Source organism: Rattus norvegicus, chromosome 1 (assembly GCF_021556685.1).
Source record: "Rattus norvegicus strain SHRSP/BbbUtx chromosome 1, alternate assembly SHRSP_T2T, whole genome shotgun sequence".
Classification (NCBI taxonomy): Eukaryota; Metazoa; Chordata; class Mammalia; order Rodentia; family Muridae; genus Rattus; species Rattus norvegicus.
Window position 1 is genome coordinate 166,266,752 of NC_141534.1, and position 15,230 is coordinate 166,281,981.

The following is a 15,230-nucleotide window of genomic DNA, read 5'->3' on the forward strand; positions in this document are numbered from 1 at the left end:
CCTCCCGCTGCCTTTGGATCTTTGTAGGAGAGGAGTATTGTGAAAGAGCATTTGGCATGGACTCTGTGGGCTCTTGTTCTGGGTGGGAATGGGGAGGCATATGGCCTTGGTCTAGGTACTATGGCCTTGGCTGGGACTAGTTAACCTTTGTTGGGCTGGGCTCCCTGGAGTCTGGGGAAATTACCTTGGAAAACCCCTGGGAGATGAAGCAGGGTCTTAAGACTAGAAGCCTGTTCCTGGGGTTGGAGGGGTTGGGGCAGCCTAGAAGGTGTCTAAGGGGCTTGGGATTCCCCCTCCCCCACCTCTGCCTGAGGATTCAAATCCTTAAAATAATCCTTGCATCTACGCAGAGCTCCCTTTTGATGAACTAATTTCACACCTGTGATCTCATTTCACCGTGTGCTGGAAAGAGCCGGGAAGCTTCGGTGAGGCAGAGTCGGAGACGGGGGAAGCCTCCTTCTGAGGAGATGGGGTCAGAGCACTCAGAAAGGGAGGGTCCCATAGGCAAACTGTTAAGTGCTACAGCGTGGAGCTTGCCCAATATGAGCTTGCTATTTGAGGCTAACTTGTGTGGGAAGCTGAGGCTCTTCGAGGTGAAATCTTTGACTCAGGCCTGCTGCTGAGTTTGCTTCAGGAGCTATTTGAGTGTCAACTGTAAAGTGTTGGAGAAGTTATACAGTCTGCTAAGGGGCAGACTGGAGCCTAAGCAGCCAGTGGTCGGTGCGGTGATGAAGAAGCTACTCTGCCTCCTGATCCACAGGCAGCCATGTTACCCTCTGAGCTTTCTTATGAGAATGTAATGGCTCTCCCACTAAGACTAACTGAGCTACAGATACACAGTGCCTGGCCACCGTCCATTTCCTTCCCTATGAAGAAAGGAAACTGGAGTTTTGACCAGGAAGTCTGGGAAATCCTCAAACTTGTTTGAGGTTAGAACACACAGGTGGCAGTCACAGGCTGAGAAACTTCAACCACATGTCCATCTCGGGTTCCTGGGCAGGTCAGGCTCCCTGTGCTTCCTCCCATAGTTACAAAGCCTTCTGTAATCTACTTGGACACACTGGGAAGGGGCCCTGGATTCTAACAGCCCTCACGCCCACTGTGGCTTCCTGTGGGGCAGGAGCTGGTGTCCATTCCCTTTGGCCCATTGTCTGGCCTCCCTAAGCACAGGGTACAGTGAATAATTTATCATTCCCCCCACTGGGAGGCAGGCTAGGGAAATAGCTGCTCTCTGCTGTGCTTCCGCCCCACCAGAGGCCAGGGGCTCCTGTTTGTGCCTCAGTCTGGGTTGTGCTGTGTGTGTGTGTGTGTGTGTGTGTGTGTAGAACAGGATGAGGAGAGAAGGACCGATTATCCTCCTAGCTCTCTACTGTTGGAGGAGGTGGGTAGGGGTGCCTACGGGCAGCCAAAGTAGCAAAGTAGCTCAGCTAGGATCAAGCTGCAGGTCTCTGATTCCACTCCATTGTTGGAGAAGGGCGCTGGGGGTGGGTGGGGGAGGAGTGGGGGTGGCCAGGGAGATCTTCAGGGAATTCTGCTTGTGCCACCTGCTCACAGTGAGACTGCGGGCCAAGACACCTGACCGTGCATGGCCACCATTATGTTAAATTCTGTTAAATCAGCATAGGCTCACTTCTCAAGTTCATTATGGGTGACCCTAATAGGGTCACACGAGCAAAATGTCGGGCAGGCATGGTAGTCAGTAAGGGACTGCTTCAGGTGAATACACAGGGGAATCAGTGTCTGTTGGGGAATGAAATGGTACAGTAGGTGGAGGGGTGAGGAGAATTCTGGGACAGTAGTACTGGGGTAGTGATTCAGATTCAGATTCAGAGAGGGCTGAGCACAGGAGGAAGAGAAACAGAGGTTCTGTTTAGGGCCCCTCTGTGATGGTGAGAGCAGGCCAGGCCTTGGGTGTGGCCTTGGCAGCCATAGTCAGTCACTAATGGGACTTCAGGCTCCTTGTTCATCACTGTCTACCTAACACACCACATGTGGCCACCTATCTACCCTTTCGCTTGTGGGACAGTCTGGGTCACATCCCTGCCCCCTCCCTTCTCACTTTATCTGCTTTGCCTGGGTTGGGTCACCAATCCCACCCTCAAATGTTCCTAGATTGCCCACCCACCTGGAGTGCCGTCTGTGAATGTTTAACACATCACAGTAAGCATCTACTGATAAAAGTCATAATCTTTTACCGTTTAGGAAGTGCCCGTCCGTTTACTTCTATTGCCATGGCGATGTTAGTAAGAGCTGATGCTCTTACTGCTTAGGAAGGGCTGCACCACGTGCAAGCACTTTAGACACCGTCCGGCATGGTAACTACAAAACGGCTGGTTTTGCCGGGAAACTGGAATGCATGGAGGTGCTCTGTCTTGCCCAAATCTTACAGCTAAACATGAGGGAACGGAGAGTCAGGCCTGCATCTATTTGAACTGGAAATCTGTGCTCCTCTGTGCCACTGAATGGACACTTAGCCAGCTTTTAGGAGATGTTTTAATTGTCCTCAACTCCACCCTGTACCTCGAAAGCATTCTTTGCACGTGACAAACCTAGCCTCAAGCCTTCTTCCCTAGGCCGGGGTATGGCTGTGCCGGACTGAATAAAGAGTCCAGGAAGGAACCCTGGCCCTGGGCTCTGTGCTGGCTGGCAGGTCTGTTGCTTGTGGTGAGTCAGCCCCTCTATGTCTTCTTAGTGTCCCAGCATCCCATGTCTTAGGTCTTCCGCAGTGTCCTTCATGACCCTGGGATAAAGAAGAGGCCACAGCACAGGGCTGAAGGATGTGGTGGGACAGCAGCTGTGATTCTGGCCTGGCTGATATCTGGGCCAGGAGCACTGTGGTCACTTGAAGGAGGGTGGTGGCCCAGACTGCAGGCAGCATGGTCATTAGCTATGATTGAGAGCTGGTGGGGCTAGGCCAGGTTGGCAGGACTACAGGCCAGCTGGCCCGGCCACTGTGGGGTCATTGGCAGGGCAGCTGGCTTCTCCTTGCTTTGCTGCCTGTAGGGCGCCAGGGTTTTGTGGGCCATGGCTTGCTTGCTGTGCTGTTGTGGTTAGGGGAGGATTGGTAGAATCCTTCTAATCCTGGAGATGCTTCTTCCCAGAAGCCCTTAGGACTCCCCTCAAGCAGCTAGAGCCCTGCCCTCCTCTGTTGCTGTCCCATGACCCCCCAGTTCACTGACTAGCCTAGGGAGAGGATAAATCAGTCTGCTTGCTGGCCAACCTGCAGAACCCCTCCCCTGAATAGCTGTCACTGTGTTTGGCACAAAAAAGTTATCCTAGGACAGAGGAGGCAAGTGGCCCCTGGCACAAGTCTTTCAACTCTGGCGCCTGTTTTCTTATCTATAAGATGAGCTGATAATAACAATCTATGAGGCTCAGTGAGATACAGAGAGTGGGTACCGGCTGAGGTCTGGCACACAGGCCGGCGCTCTCTCAGTGAACCTTCTTGCCTTTCTCTCTTTGGCCTCATGAATGAATGGCTCTGTAAAAAGCTAACTGAGCCCAGTGACAAGAGCTAGGGCATGGCAGGGAGGACTTCCTGGAGGAGGCTCTTGAGTGAATTTAGCTGGGAGATGCTGCTCCCAGCCCCTCCCAGGGAGCAGCCATATGTAAGCATGAGCAGAGAGTTGGCCTGGGAGGAACCTTGAACTGGGATTGGGGTAGGCAGGAGGACTGAGATGTCTAGGGACCTAGGTGTCTCCTCTCAAACACTGCAGCAACAGTGACCCAGTTGGGACAAGCCGTTGGGGATCCAGCCAAGAGCTGCAGAACAAGCACAGATTTTTTTTTTTTTTTAAACAGAGAGGTAGCATTTCCACACTCTTCATCCACCGACAACAGGTGACACCACTGGAGACTGGGCTGTGGAGGAAACATACGGACCACAGGTAAACATGTGGGTGTAAAAGTTCCAAGCTGAAAGTGACTTCCTGAGGCTGGGCTGATCCCACCCATATGGCTGGGGAAAGTCACCTCTTCTGTAAAATGGGACTCATTACAAGTCCGTCACCTCCTTCCCAGGGCTCTTGTGAGAATGACATAGACCCTATATAAGGTGCTCAACAGGCCCGGCACAGCCTGAAGGGATGGCTCAGAGGTGGAGAACATGTGCAAGGCCCTAGGTCCAGTCACTGGCACCATGCATGCACGCACACAGTCCAGGCACACAGGAGCAATCTGAATGGTAAACCGGTGTCGTGTCACCAGCACAAGCAGGTGGCTGAGGGGGACCAGGTGCTCAAGGACTGTGTTGGAATAGGTCCCAGGCAGAGGGCAGTTGCTCTGCAGTATGAATGAACAGCTTGGTAGGGAGAGGACACAGAAGCAATGACAGTGCAGAATGTCACTAGGTAGGCCAGGGCTGGGCTGCCCAGAGATCAGGGAATGTTTCTTGGAGGCAGCACTCCTGAGCTGGGCTTCTGTCTTTCTTCCTAAGGGTAGCCAGGACCTTTGACCTCTGTAGGCTGTCCTCCCTCCATCCACAACAGGAGTGCTAAAAGGCATGTGAGGAGGAAGTGTAGGCCACTCACCCAAGAGGCCTAGCTTTTCCCAAGCCAGGGGCAGATTTGCTCAGAGCTGTTTTATCTTCTGGCTTACACAGAGGAACCAGTCACAGCGAGGGTCCCTGGCTTTCCCTCTGTAGCTGTCCAGCTTGTGAATGAGTAGACTGAAAAAATAACCTGCTAGGCCTGGGGCCCGTGACTCTAATCCCAGCACTCAGAGGAGACAGAGTCAAGCAGATCCCTGTGAACTCAAGACCAGCTTACATAGTTGAGTTTCAGGACAACCAGTGAGTGCTCTGTGGAGAAATCTGTCTCAAAAGAATGAAAACACGGGACTGGGGATTTAGCTCAGTGGTAGAGCGCTTACCTAGGAAGCGCAAGGCCCTGGGTTCGGTCCCCAGCTCCGAAAAAAAGAACCAAAAAAAAAAAAAAAAAAAAAAAGAATGAAAACACAACAAAATACCAAAAACAAAAGAAGAAGAAAAGGTGTCTCTCCCCCAAACATCTCACCTCCCACCAGAGGCTCAAAGAGAAAGCCCTTTCCTACCTAAAGGGAGTCAGGTCCTCCCTGCCCCCAAGCATCCTAAAGAAATTCCCCCAGAGGCACCCTAGGGTTAGGACACCCTGGTGCTTGTCTGCCTTAAGATTGGCTGTGAAGGTTAAGTGTACTCTGCCCCTTAAACATGGGGTTAGAGTATTAAGTCCCTTCGGTCCCTAAAGAGGTTCCAGGGATGGGTTTGGCTGCAGTAGCTCCTGACCTTCTGAGGAAACTCTCTGCAGCTTGGGAAAGCCTGGGCTCATTGTTCTTGAGGCAAAGGCTGGACTCAGTAATCAGAGCTTCAGGACGGTTCAGTATGAGGCATCTGAGACCTGCCTGTGGCCTTCACATGCTGCCTGGAGCATCCCACAGGGCTGCCCATTTGAGGAACAGCTCCTGATCACACTGTCTCAGGTGGGAAGACCCTCAGTCTGACAGACTTTGCTCCCCTGGTGTCTTTTTCCAGCCTCAGTTTCCTCATCTGAGGAATGGGGATAGAAATAATCTATGTCTAAGATGAGGCCATGCATGGAATGTGTGTGTCTGACACGTCATGTCACCAGTGTGCAGTGAAAGGTCACAGCAACAGCAGCAGCAGCAGCAGAGCCTGGCTGGACTCAGTCCCTGGTGCTTGTACCTGGTTTCTAGGCATGGGGGCTGGGTTGGGAAGGTGGGTCCCTAGACTTAGGGTTCTTCCCATTGTTTTTCTTTTTGAAAGATTGTATTTATTTTATGCCTGTGGGTGTTCTGTCTGCTTGTATGTCTGCACATGCCCAGTCCCTTCAGAGGTCAGAAGGGGATGTCAGGTCCCCTGGGACTGGAGTTGTAGATGGCTATGAGCTGCTATGAGGGGGGCTAGGAATCGAGCTGGGGTCCTCTGGAAGAGCAGGGAGTGTTCTTAACCACTGAGCCATCTCTCCAGCACCCTACTGTCCCCCCTTTTCCGTAAGCGATAGTCAGCACTCCAGTCGCTTGGTTTTGTTTTAGTGGCCAAAGTGTCAGGCTCCCTATAACAATAGAGCCTTGTCTGAGCCTGCTTGTTTTCCAAGCCGGACACCCCACTGCCCCGCCTACCAGGCCCTGGTCCCACCTGGGAGAACCGGAGAATGTCAGAGGGGTGTTTTGTTTTCCAGTGAGGGGAGGGTGTGAGCCTTCACCAGCAGGTGACCCCACTGAAGTCAACCCCCTGTATTGACAGCAGAATCAATCTAATGTTTGTAGTGCAGAGAAGCCAGTGGGTTTAGAGACACCAGAACCTGCACTTTTAGCCTCAGCTTTCTCACTTACTGTGAGATGACAATGGGTGAGTAATTTTGTCTTTGAGCATGGTTTTCCTGTGTGAAGAAGAGTGTTGGGGAGTCAAGCTCAGCTAGCGTAGTAAGCTGGGGACCCCCATGCCAAAGCACCTGGCTATTGCATTCCTCTCAGAGACAGGGTTCTGGGGCCACCGCCTCTCCATCTTTGCCTCTCCCAGCAAGTTGGGATGAATGTAGGTTCCAGAGAGGCCTTGCTTTATCTCTCAGTGACTAAAGTTTATGAAGATGCTGCTGGCAAGTACACAGAGGCCTCTGCATGCCCAGCTCAAAGCCAGCCCTTCGGTGACTATGTTCAATGTTCCCTAAAGCTGATAAGTGCCACCGTTAGTCTCTGACCCTTATTCAGGCCTTGCTACCCTGGGCTCTGGAGCCCCCAGTCTCCTGAAGGCCAGTGAGGGAATATGGACCCTATAGGCTATGGTAAAGAGTCATCATTGGTGGAGGATGTGGGAAGTATGTGGGGCTACTTCTGAGCAGGGAATGGGTGTAAAGGGATGAATCTGGATTGGGAGGAGCCTAGCTAAGAGCTAGGAGATAGTACAGGAGATGTGGCTGGGCACCCAGCATGGAATTCTGGGAGGTCCCATGAGATGGTGATGGTGTCTACAGAGTGTAGCCTGACAGACCTAGAGCACAGAGTCCTTGCAGCCAGTCAACAGGGAGCACTTGTATCCTGTCCCTCCTACTGACTCACTCATAGTTCACACCTGAGCATTGGTGACAGGAGCGGTGTGTCAGTGCTCAGTGGGGGGGAGGTGTCTTGTGGAGGGAGGGATGTGGACTGCAGAGTCTGTCCTCACATCCAGTCCCACCTCTGCCTCTTTGAGCAGAACTGAAAGGCTCTGGGCTCACCAGGAAGCTAGACTGAGCCTTATCCTCATACCCATGAGTCCGGTGGAGCAACCTTTACCATCCAGGCTGTCCAAAGTCAATGACGTAATGGTTAAGACAGCGTCTTATATTTCACAGGAAGTTCTACAGCCACCCTCACCCAGCTTCTTCTCTATGTCACCCTTAATGCCTCTCCAGGAAGTTCTTTCTTGCATCTAACTGAAGTCCATTGTTCTGCAGCCGGACTCCCTGTCATCTTGCCTGGAGACTGCAGAGGCAGTGAGCCCATCCTCCCTCCTAATGTGCCCAACAGTAACTACATCAAGGCAGGGAACTGAGCAGGCAGGCAGGGAACAGAGCCTGACATTCTCCGCCCTGGAGCTTGGGGTCCCAGAAGTCAATAGCAGAGCCAGGATGGAGGGTTTGTGTGGGAATTGTCTTAACTACTCACACTCCAAAAGGTGTGTCTCTGGGGCAGAGGAGAGCCTTTGGCTAAGCTAGAAGCCTGCATCCTGTGGCTGCCTGTCTTACTGTAAGGGCAGCTTGAGGCTACTTAGCAACCTCTTTCGCCCACAGAGGGCCTAAAGGGTTTCTGCATTAGGTCTTCCTAGTGAAGACACGCAATTCAGCCTCATTGCCATCTTCTTATTGTTGGGCCCCAGACAACCTGAGCATAGAGTAGGTGAGGGTTCTCTGGTGGCTGTCGGAGGTGGGGGGTGGTGTGGTGGTTAGGATCTGAATACTTCATTATTCAGGCTGAGACTCCAGGGATGGCCTTGTGTTTAAGGTCAGGTGGGGGTTCCTGATGGGATTCTGGGTGGAGTAATGTTTCCCTCTTCAGACCAGGCAATGGTGCTCTTGGGCCTGACCAGGCTAACTTCTCACAGAGGCTCCGGAGTGCGTGTGCACGCTCCCTTCAGGAGAACTGCACTATCTACAGTCCCTTCAATCCCTGCAAGTGGGAAGCCTGAGAGAGGTTCAGAGAAGCTAGTACAAGGATTGACGAGAGATCCCACAATCTGTGCGGGAGGTTGGGGAGGGACCCTGGAGAGTCTCCCCACCATTCAGACCAAACAGGACTCTCTAGGTGATTGACAGAGGCAGAGCACAGGATAGGCAGGTGGTTGTAGACCAAGTGGCCCCATCTAGGGAGTTGGACATTAGGCAGAACCCTGCTCTGTGGGCAGTGGGGGAGGGTCTGCAGGGACCCCAGGAGTATGGCTTACTCTCCCTGGGAGGCACCTAGCCAAGAAATGCAGGCATTCTAGACCAGGCCAGTTCTGCAAGCCTTGGGAACTTAAGCAGTTTGCTATCACAGGGGACTCAAGATTCCTTCCTGTTGCCTTGGACACACACCAGGGTAACCTTCTTGCAAAGCATCAGAAGCTTGATGTCTCCGAGTTCGCTGCACTCTGTGAGGAACATTTGTTAGGGAGGCAACAAGGGTAGGTTCTGGAAGCCGACCTGCCCAGGCTTCCACCTTGACTTCCACTTCCTCAGATTGGTCATCTGGGGAAGGGGCGATCTTTACTCACACGCCCAGCTAGAGACCACGTGCTGGCTGTGTGAGCCAAGTGAGAGGATGCTTGTCCTGCCTGCGCCTGGTGCAGTTTTTGTGGTTTTTACCTTCCAGACGAAAGGGTGGAGAGTCAAAGAAAGGTGACCGACTGCCTGAGGCCACTCAGCGGTGTGGTTTCGTCCTCCAGGCTTCCAGTCTGTGGGGACTTGTTTATTTTTCCTACAAAACCTTGCTTCTGCCCTCAAGTGAACCTGCTGCCTCATTGACTCAGAACCTACTCTGTGCAATGTTATGGCTTGCGGTGGCCTCTTCTCTACAGTGCACTACACAGTAGGCACTTTCAAACTGTCCCGTGCGTGAGTGTGCCAAGTGATGTACGTGCAGGAAGATATCTTCCAGAGAGGGAAGGCCCGAGTCATGCTCAGAGGCTTCCTCTGCTCAGTAAAACCATTTGTGTAGTTTGTATGAAACCTGGGATAGGGAGCTACTTCACTTCCTGCTCAAGGCAGGAATGGTTGGTCATCTTGCAGGGATGGGCCTTATGGAACTTGCCAGCTTTGCCAAGTGCCTGCTCCTATGACTGTATCTGCTCAACTCTGTGTTCTGGCTCTAGTCTCCCCATCCCTTCATCCCGCTGTCCACAAACTTGCCCTTTGCATCCCAGTACCCGTCTTCCCCCTTGTGCTTGCCTGAGTGTCTTTACTAAGTGGCTGTTATTGGCCTGCCTTCCTTCATTCCTATCCAGTCAGCCTCTGGAGGCCCCGGCCTTGCTAAGACTCCATCTATCCTGGTGGAGGACTTCTGTAGTGGCTATGCTTGGTCAGGGCATGGCCACACCCTTCTGGCAGAAGACAGGGAAATCATGATGCACAGAGCGAATACTGGAACTTGACTTCTGCCTCTACTTGTCTTACCACCCTGAATCTCCACAACACTCTAGGGAGGAATCTCAGCCACACTTTGCTAACAATGGATGCCTAGCCCAGTGGGCAAAATCTCTGTCCCACAGCTAGCTCATATCTCTGCCCATCCTTGGCCATCTCCTTCCTCTGTCCTCTATTTGCAGGCTATATAGTGTCACCTTTTTTTTTCTTTGTCACCAAGGATTGGTGGTAGAGGCTGAGGTTGGACACACACATACACACACATACACACACATAAACACACACAGACACATAGGCACACATACAAACACAGACATACACAGACCACACACAGACACATACACAGAGATACACAGAAAAAGACACAGAGACCACACACAGATACACACACACACATAGACAAACTCATAGACATATACAGACACACACAGACACAGACCACACACAGACACACTCATAGAGACACACATAGAGACACATACATACACAGAGACCACACACAGATACACACACACACACACACACACACACACACAAAGACACACTCATAACCATACACAGACACACATAGACCATATACAGACACATCTACACACAGACACAGACCACACACAGACACACTCATAGAGACACACATAGAGACACATACATACACAGAGACCACACACAGATACACACACACACACACACACACACACAAAGACACATTCATAACCATACACAGACACACATAGACCATATACAGACACATCTACACACAGACACAGACCACACACAGACACACAGATGCACACAGAGAGACACACAGACACACATATACAGAGACCACACACAGACAAACACACAGAGACACGCAGACACACATACACAGACACATACACACACAGGCACACATGCACAGACACACACATGCACAGACATACACAAACAGACACAGACACAGACACAGACACAGACACAGACACAGACACACACACACACACACACACACACACACACACACACACACACACACACACTGTCCTGCCAGGGACTTGTATTCATCCCCACAGGGCTCTGGAGAGCATAGTGCCACATATACCATGTAACTAAGACCCTTCCTGGGGCTTTTCCTGTGTTGCAGTGTACCGTTAGCTCTTCCCAAACTTGTGAGCTTCTGTGGTATGCTTTGTTTTTGAGACAAAGTCCAGTATAATCAGAGCTAGCCTTGAATTCCAGTCAACCTGTGTCTACCTCCTAAGCATTGTGATTTCAGGTGTGCATTGTCATGCCATGCCTGGAACCTGCTTCAAAATGCTTGGCAAGTTGTCATCGGCCTACCTGGTTGTCACAAGAAGCCACAGGGAGAGGCTCATTTCTTGGCGTAGGACTGCTTGTGTTCCGGAGACTATCTCGGGGACACTGGTGTGAGGCAAGACTTGGCTACAATGGTAGAGCTTCAGGCTGCAGGATGCGTGGAAGGTAGAGATGTTTGGATTCTTCATCCACCAAAAGGACCTGTCTCAGGCACCGACTGTGGGCCAGGCACACAGCCAGCCCCGGGAAATGCCAAGACACGTCTGACTAAGAATCTTCCATTTCATTTCCCAGCTCACTAAGGGTTTTTTAAAGAAAGACAAATCCAAGCCTTAAAAGGAAGAAGCGAGTTTTTAATTGTTCCAGGTCGTGGTGGTGGGTGGGCGGGTGACACATTTATTCTGTGCCGTGGAACTGTACCTAGGCCCTGCTTAGTGTCAGATCTCCTAGGAGCTACTGAGGACCAATTACCCTGGGCAGAGTTCACAGCTGCTGCAGGAGGTCTGAGGAGTCAAGTGGAGTTAGGGAAGCTCAGAAGAGGGGGAGGGCAGAGAGCACAGGATGCTGCCCCCTGAGGCCCATTGGCCTGGACTTGTTATGGAGGATATATATATAGTGAGGTGCCACAGAGGGGAGAGGGGAGAGTGGGGTGGGGTGGGGTCCAGTGTTCTCAGCAAAGCAACATCTGGAGCATAGGTGTGGAGGTTGGAGTACACAGGGATGCTCGAAGGGACCCTGGACAATGGGAGCAGAGGGAAATGACAAGAGAGGCTGCTGGGTAGACCAGGATGTCTAAGGACCAGCTGAGTGGATGCCTAGCTGATCAGGGCCAAGTAAATTCATCCTGATGTACCCAGCACTTGGCCAGTGCCCAGTTGGCATGTGTGGACTACTGGATCTTTAAGCAGGTCCTTCTCCTCTGAGGGCCTCAGGTTCTCTTACTGTGGTTAGGCAAGGCCACTGGCAAATCCTTCTGATGGCTGAAGGCTCTCAGGAGTTCTGAGCATCCTCAAGTTCCCTCCAGTCTTGAGGTCCTCCAGGTTGCCCCAGCTGGGAGGGATGAGGCCTCACCTTTACCCGTGAACTGTACCCCTGCTTTTGCCTTGCTTCCACAGTTGGTAGCCCTGGTCACTTCTCTAATGGCTCCCCTAAGGTCCCAGGTCTCATGACAAAGTAGGGAGGTGCTGGAGAGGTGAGTTGAGCCAGGCTGGAAGGAGGCTTGGTGCATGCCAATTGGTCTGGGGTAGGAACTATGGAAGACTCCCCAGTCTCTCTCGTCTTCAGTTTCTTCCTCTGCTTAATGAGGACAGTAATAATGACTCCCACACCAGCCATTTGTGCTGATCCAGGGAGATAACATGGAGACGTATTATAACCTGACTCAGGGGCTGGGGTGTAGCTCAGTTGGTAGAGTGCTTGCCTGGAAAGCCCCGGGCTCAATCCCCAACAGTGGGTCAGGCACAGTGGCACACACCTGCAATTAATCCAAGCATTCAAGAGATAGAAAGATCATAAGTTAGAATTATGTATTAGCTTCAAGTTAAGGCTGGGATAGATGAGTCCCTGTCTAAAAAAAGAAGGATAGATAGATAGATAGATAGATAGATAGATAGATAGATAGATAGATAGATAGATAGATAGATAGACAGACAGACAGACCCCGACCCCTAACCAGCTGTGATCATCATAGTGTGTTTTACTTACTTGGCATTTTCCCCCCCTCCCCTCCCCCCCCAGGCTCCTGGCTCACTTGTCATCATCTCTGCACTGGTAGTGGATCACTGGCTCCTACCAGACTTCCGCTGCTGTGTGGGTTTCATTCAGGCCACAGTAATAGGTCTCTGTGAATTATGTACAAGTTGCTCACACAGGCCAGTACTGTGTGTTAGTGTGCACAGAACAGAGACAGACAGATGCCTTGCTGTCCCTCTTGTCTCTTGGATTCAGGGACCAGACACCACTCTTCTCAGCTACCTCGTTGGAGGATGAGGGCTTGGCCTCTGCAACAGGAGGGAGGCACGCATCGGGAACTCTCCTCAACTTGTTCACACTGCTTAGGCTGGGCCCACAGGACCTGCCTGCATATAGGGCATGGTCTGGCCCCGGGCAGCCGGCAGTGGTGAAGGATTGGGGCTGGTAGCATAGGACCTGAAGGACAGAAGGGGACAGCCATTCTAACATCACCCCCCTTTTCCTACTGGTTTCTAAGATGTCAGTAGGGCAACGGAGGGTCTCCAGGGTTACTACTGCTTTATTTTATTAAAGCTCAGGGTACCCACTCCAGGCACCAGCAACCTGGCAACACAGTGTGCTTGGTCAGAGCACCCTGACAGGGTGCAGTCTCAAGGGATAGAGCCGGGTCTACCCAGCATTCTCTTGAATTCTGAGGGTCCCTCCTAATGCCTTTGTGCCTACAGCTCCCAGATGGTGTCCTAGCCCCATCAGAGCAGAGTGGAGAGCAGACAGCTGGCAAGGCTAGTCCCCAGAGACAGTCCAGATGTTCCCTACGCTTGGGTTGGTGGGTAGGAGAGGCCTAGGGGTGGCAGCAGTTGAAAGGATGGAATAGCATAGCAATGTAACCTAAGCTGGTTACAGAGAAAAGACACACACCCTCCCCAGTCCTGTCATGGAATCTAGGGCCTTCTGCATTCAAGGCTTTGGGCATACTATGTCAGCACTCTATCACTGAGTCACGTCTCTAATCTGCCTCCTGTCTTTCTGGCTTAGAAAAGCCAGACAGTGGGTTCTGTCCTGGGTTCTACACTTGTGCCTGCTGACCCTTGAGTTTGCAGCTTGCCTTTCTGACCTTGATTGAAAAGGGTTGCTGAAGTGGCTTGATCTCAGGCCAAGCTGAGGTCAAAGCAAGCAGGGGGCATGGTAAGCCACCTATGAGGAGGGAAGGGCCAATTCCAGGCGTCAGCAAAGAAACAGAGAGGCTTTAGATACTTGATCTGTGGTCTCCCTCAGCAAGAACGAGGTCATTTCCACAGGGCCTGGGGTGGAGCGACAGTAAAGGAATGCTAGCACCTGTCACTTCAAATCACCCCAGCATCTGTCACTTTCGGGGCACCAGGCAGCCCTGCAGGCTAACCAGGTGATCTAAGGAGTCCCTTTCTTCCTAGTTCCTGTGTCACAGGGAACCACATGCTACATTCTCCATATGCTGTACTGAAGGGAAAACAGAAGCTACTGGGTTGTGAGGCCCTGGGGGCACAGCCCCAGGGTACAGCCCAGGGGCTCCTGCAACTATGACTGGCATCCTGGTCCTGGTGACAGCCAGGCTGTGAGGATGGGCTGTGTAAGCCTCATTTGCGTCCGTTGATGGAGCAGCTGGTTAATTAGCTGCTGGTGTGCTTGACAAGTGTCCCCTACACGTGTCAGGGTCAGTCCTCAGCAGACCACACGTGCACTCAGGAGCCAGCCTTGGGCATGAGGCTATGACCCACTCATTGTCCCATCCCCTGCTTCTCAGTTTGTCCCACAGATGACTTTATGGTAGAGTTACTATGTTGGGGACTTAGAGGACAGAAGACAGCCATGCCCAAGGGGCCCCAGTTTGGGGCAGATGGAAAGGAAGGGCCCAGAGAAGGCTTGATGGTAGGCACTAGCGCAAAGGTGTGCCCATTGGCAATGCATAGGACACCCAGGGAGGATTCTGCTGTGCTCAGCCTCCAGCCCCCTGTGTGACCTTGAGCACCCCATTCATCTTCCTGTCTCTGCCCCAGTTTTCCCATCGTAAGCAGGGTGTTTGAAGAAGTGGTCCCAGGAAGCTGTCACCAAAAGTGAGGCTGTGTCATTAAAGCACCGAGCCACCCACCCCTCCACTTTGGGACTGTGACAGGCCATTCACTGCTGCTTATGACGGGGTGTGCTGGCCCTACAGGCAGAGGACAGACACTGATTGTCACCCTGCCCAGCAGTGTCTAGTGCTGGATGGTCATGGGGGGGGGGTTCATTGGCAGGTTGGGGTGGTTGGAGAGAGGGGAGTCTACCAACTGTGCTGGGCTGCTTGAGGGGGCCCAGGATCATGAGACCAATGACAGCCTCTGCCTCCATGGATGGCTGGGGAAGAGCAGATATGTATGGCAAGAGGGCCCGTCTTCCGAGCCCTCTGAGACCCTTATACTTCTAGAACCATCTATCTTTTACCCTCAGATCTAGAGATTACCAGCTCATGGGATCTTAGCGCCTTGGCCGCACAAAGCTGTAATGTGGAACTGGCCTTAGAAGTCATAGAATCCAAACCTGGACCCAGTCCAGGGAGGCCCCTCCAAGGGTTCCTGGGCCACCTTGACACCCTCCCGAGACCTGGCTCAATTCAGGCCACAGAGCTGCCGCTTATGC

The 15,230-nt window shown here is 52.2% G+C and overlaps 1 protein-coding gene across 6 annotated transcripts in view; it reads left to right on the top strand.

Annotated features, from left to right (window-relative positions):
• The window catches only part of Gdpd5 (glycerophosphodiester phosphodiesterase domain containing 5), an 81,854-nt gene that overhangs the window by 1,860 nt on the left and 64,764 nt on the right, over positions 1 to 15,230 (top strand). For 2 of the 6 annotated variants that reach the window (XM_087582263.1, NM_001109152.2), the window contains 1 exon segment: positions 3,802 to 3,887. The exons of the other annotated variants lie outside the window; for them this stretch is intronic. The gene's annotated coding sequence lies outside the window, so the exon portion shown is untranslated. 6 annotated transcript variants of the gene reach the window in all.